Source organism: Ictalurus punctatus, unplaced genomic scaffold (genome assembly GCF_001660625.3).
Source record: "Ictalurus punctatus breed USDA103 unplaced genomic scaffold, Coco_2.0 Super-Scaffold_100056, whole genome shotgun sequence".
In the NCBI taxonomy this organism is placed as follows: Eukaryota; Metazoa; Chordata; class Actinopteri; order Siluriformes; family Ictaluridae; genus Ictalurus; species Ictalurus punctatus.
Genome location: NW_026521088.1, coordinates 2,645,091 through 2,649,940, shown reverse-complemented (window position 1 = coordinate 2,649,940; position 4,850 = coordinate 2,645,091). Strand labels below are relative to the sequence as shown.

Below are 4,850 nucleotides of genomic sequence, written 5' to 3'. Positions count from 1 at the left end.
TTTTACTGAAGCCGCCTTATATGGTCTTGCATGTGTACAAATATATATTTGTATGTGTATGTTCTATTTCCTACTGTCGATAAGGGAAAGGGAAAAGGGAGACAGACTTATATTCTTGGTTGTACAAAACCACGCTGTTACTTCAATTCAGTTCCATTTTATTTGTATAGCGTTTTTAACAATAGACGTTGCCTCAAAGCAGCTTTACAGAAACATATAAACACGGGATACAGATTTTAAATGTGCGACAGTCAACACTGGAACCAGCACCAGACAGGTCATTACAAAAATATGGATGGATGGAATGTTAGAAAAAGAGCAGTAAAAAAAGGTCAATGTAATGCTCACTTCATTTGGAAGTCATTTAGGAGAAAATGATTTTGGTGCTGCAGTGCAAGATGACGAGATAACTTCATCTAATATCCAAAGTGTTGCTGGTGGCACATATCATTATGTTGGTATTCTTAAAGCTTTGTCCAAAACCATGGAAAGAATCTGGTCTCTTGTTCTAGAGAAGTATGAATTCGAACTTCAACTGAACATGGATGTCTTACCACTGTTTAAAAGTTTGTCTTTGTAGTTTTGGCCAATTTAGGGTTACTGCAGGGTTATACTAAGAAACCAGTTGTCATTGCTCTGTTCTGTGGTAAATCAAAGCCAACATCACGAACTGATGAATTTGAAAGATCTAGTCAGTGAACTGCAAGGGAGCAAGGGATTTGCCATAAATGGGAAGCAATTTTTCCTAAATGTCACATCTATCCTGTGTGATGCTCCAGCTAGAGCTTTTATAAAGGAATTAAATCACATACTGGTTATTCAGGTTGTGACAAGTGCATCCAGTCTGGTGTGTACATCAACCATAGAATGACCTTTTCTGAGATCAACAGCCCTGTAGGACTGATGAGTCTTTTATCAACATGTCTGATGAAGACCATCATACTGAAACATCTCTTTTAAAAGCTGCAGGAATTGGCATGGTATCATGCTTTCCACATGATTACATGCACCTTGTATGTCTTGGTGTTATGTGAAAACTGCTGGACTTATGGCTTGCTTCAGGGCCTTTATGTTGTCATTTGTCTGCTCGCCAAAGTGTTATAATCTCAGACACACTTGTTAGCTTGAGACGTTATATTCCTGAGGACTTTGCTAGGAAACCCAGGCAATTCTCAGAAAGACTGAGGTGGAAAGCAACAAAATTGCGACAGTTTCTGTTATACACAAGTCCAGTGGTTCTTCTTGATGTGTTGTCATAACCAATGTACAGCAATTTTAATTATCTGTTGCTATCTTTATACTCTCCAATCCACTCTTTGTATAATTCTTAATGACTTTGCTCACAGTTTGCTAGTGTCATTTGTAAAGCATTTTAGTGAGTTGTATGGTCCTGAATTTGTTAGCTACGGTGTACATGGGCTAACCCATCTTCTGAGGATGTCAAAAAACATGGAAGCCTTGACTTCTTGTCTGTCTTTCTGTTTGAAAACTTCCTGGGATAAATAAAAATTTTTTTGAGAACTCCACACCATCTCCTATAACAGGTATACGGAGACTTTCAGAAATGGACTGTTTCATGGTAATTGCTGAACATTTGGATATGAAAATTGTCTTGAAAAACAACATGAAAATGGCCCAATTCCACCGGATTTTAATAAAGTTGATCAGTTCCAGGAGGTTGTTCTAGGTAGCACTAGAGTTCATCTATCATGTATGGAGAAAAGTGTAGGAATTGGAGGCTGCTTTGGTGTAGTAATGAATATTCTTCAATGTCAGGAGAAAGTAAAGTGCTTAAAACACTTATCTAAATGAAAAGCTTACAGCACCTAGTAGTCCCATTCAGTCTCCCAAACAATAACTAACCAGGCCCAACTTTGCTTTGCTTCTGAGATCAGGCTTTGTCAGAGTGGTATGGCTGTAAGCAACAGATGCCACCAAATGGGGCCTATTTAAATAGTATAAGCAAACATCTGACTGACTGACTGACTGATTTATTGACTGATTGATTTATTGATTGATTTTCCTTCATTTCTACACAATCAGTCTGACTGTGAATTGGTGGAGTCCATGCACTTCTTCAAATAAGACAGGGTGCTCACTCACACCTGATTGTCATCCCGTTGATTGAAAACACCTGACCCTAATTTCCCCTTCAGACTAACTGCTCATGCAGACGCCAACAGTGTCTGCACCATGCACGCTTCCTTTACAGGATGCGCTTAAGCAAGGTCTTTACAAGAAAAAATAGGGTCCAAACCCACATGGGCTGTGCACAGCGGATAGGCAGCTCATCACCTTAACCTCTTGCTGACATAGCTCACGCGTATGAAATTACATCCGGTGTGTGGAGCAAAAGAGAGGTTTCGGTGCAGGTCCTTTGCCCCTGTCGTCTGGACTGCGGAATGCGTTCTGCGTTGACGGACCTCCAGAGACGCAAGAGCCTTACAGCAGCTGTGGCCAAAAGCATTGAAATACAGCTCACGGTCGCGAAACACGTAGCCACAGTGCTAGCTCTTCACATTTCTCCACCCTCTCTAGTGCCAGCTCAGGACCTGTACAAAGCTTCCCGGTTGTAGGCCTTGTAGGTGTGAGACAGACTGCAACAAAGCCAGACTTTGCTGGAAAGCGGAGGCAAAGTGAGAAGCTTGCGACGAGGATGGGATTCGAACCCACGCGTGCAGAGCACAATGGATTAGCAGTCCATCGCCTTAACCTCTCAGCCACCTCGTGCGAGGGCCGCCCCGTTTAACGAAAACTATGCAAATGAGGGTTTCGTGTTCGCCGACTAGATGACTGCTTCTCAAATAGATTTGATTCAAGTCTTGGGGTATGAGCTGTGCCGTCATATAAACTGAAGGGTGACGATGCGGCGAGACGGCCCAAAGGTCTCACAGAACGGGACAACTCCATAGTCGAGCCGTCGCAATGCAATCCAATCCTTGGGCGGCTAGGTACCGACTACCTATGGACTGCCCGTCCCAGCGAGTTAAATTTCTTTGGAAAATGTAACTTTTACCCGTGACCCTGAGTAGGATTACGCGGTATAGAAGATGGATGGATGGATGGAAATGTAACTTTTATCCTTACTGGATATACACAACGACTGTGGAAAGGGGGGAATGAATTGCGACGTTCGTGAGGCAGCATGCTTCGTGGTGTATAGCATGAAAGCGTGGAGAAAAACCTGCACAAAGCCTTTGGAGACGAGACATCACCCACCGTAAGCTAACGCCCGTGGCAGCGGTGGGATTTGAACCCACGCCCCCGAAGAGACTGGAGCCTAAATCCAGCGCCTTGGACCACTCGGCCACGCTACCCGCAGGCCGGCGTGGTGGTAAACCGTTCGTGGTAAGAAGGTGACCGGGTCATTCCGCCGGACAACAAGAAATCTGGCATGGGCGCGACAAATGGGCTGTTGTGAGACTCAAGTGCCTTTCGCTTAACCGGCTCTGGCGGAGACATCTAACCATTTCCAGCTGAAACAGAGCTAAGGCCTGGTCTTTTGGACGCGATTCGTCTAGGCTTAAGACCCCATGCTCCACGGTCACATCGGTAGTGTTTGCGGAAGAGCTCTTCTGCCATGACCTTACATCCCACTTACGGTGGTGCTTGAAAGTTTGTGAACCCTTTAGAGCTTCTATACATCTTCATTACCGGGACCTAAAAACATCGTAAGATTTTCACACAAGTATCAAAAGTAGATAAAGAGAACCTAATTACAGAAACCAGACAAAAAATTACAGATGGTCAGTCATTTATTGATGAAAATGATCCAGTATTGCATACCTGTGAGTGGCAAAAGTATGTGAACCTTTGCTTTCAGTATCTGGTGTGACCTCGGTGTGCAGCAACCACTGCAAACAAACGTTTCCGGTAACTGTTGATCAGTCCTGCACGTCAGCTTGGAGGAATTTTAGCCCATCCCTCATTACAGTACAGTTTCATCTCTAGGATGTGGGTGGGTTTCCTCACATGAGCTGCTTGCTTCAGGTCCTTCCGCAGCATTTCTACTGGATCAAGGTCAGGACCTTGACTTGGCCATTCCAAAACATTGACTTTATTCTTCTTAACCATCCTTTGGTAGAACGACTTGTGTGCTTAGGGTTGTTGTCTTGCTGCGCGGCCCACTTTCCTCTTGAGATCCAGTTTACGGACAGATGTGCTGACATTTTCTTTTAGAATTTGCTGGTATTATTCAGAACGCATTGTTCCATCAATGATGGCAAGCCGTCCTGGCCCAGATGCAGCGAAACAGGCCCAAACTGCAACGCTACCACCACCATTTTTCAGAAATGGGATACGGGTCTTATGCTGGAATGCGGTGTTTTCCTTCCCCAAACATAACCCTTCTCATTTAAACCAAAAGTTCTAGTTTGGTCTCACCTGTCCACAAAACGTTTTTTCGAGTAGCCTTGTGTCTTGTCCATGTGATCTTTAGCAAACTGCATGCAGGAAGCAATGTTCTTTACGGAAAGCAGTGGCTTTCTCCTTGCCATCCTGCCATGCACACCACTGTTGTTCAGTGTAATCATTATGCTGGACTCAGGAACATTGACATTTGCCTACGCGAGAGAGGCCTTTAGTGGCTTAGAAGTTACCCTGGGATCCGTTGTGACCTCGTGGACAATTACATGTCTTGCTCTTGGAGTGATCTTTGTTGGCTGACCACGCCTGGGGAGGGTAACCATGCTCGTGAATTTCCTTCATTTGTACACAATCTGTCTGACTGTGGATTGGTGGAGTCCAGGCGCTTTAGAGATACTTTTTCATCAACTTTTGCATTTTATGTAAACAATCATATTTCGTAATATTTTGGGTCAGAAACATTTCATAGTACTATATTATGTGTA

General features: G+C 43.9%; 2 non-coding genes across 2 annotated transcripts; both read right to left on the bottom strand.

The window, feature by feature from the left end:
- Nucleotides 1-2,648: 2,648 nt before the first annotated feature.
- On the bottom strand, nucleotides 2,649-2,730 carry trnas-gcu (transfer RNA serine (anticodon GCU)). The gene has a single exon. It is a non-coding gene; the product is annotated as a tRNA-Ser (tRNA).
- A 505-nt stretch (nucleotides 2,731-3,235) lies between these two features.
- trnal-uag (transfer RNA leucine (anticodon UAG)) lies at nucleotides 3,236-3,317 on the bottom strand. Its single transcript has one exon. It is a non-coding gene; the product is annotated as a tRNA-Leu (tRNA).
- Between the last annotated feature and the right edge of the window lie 1,533 nt (nucleotides 3,318-4,850).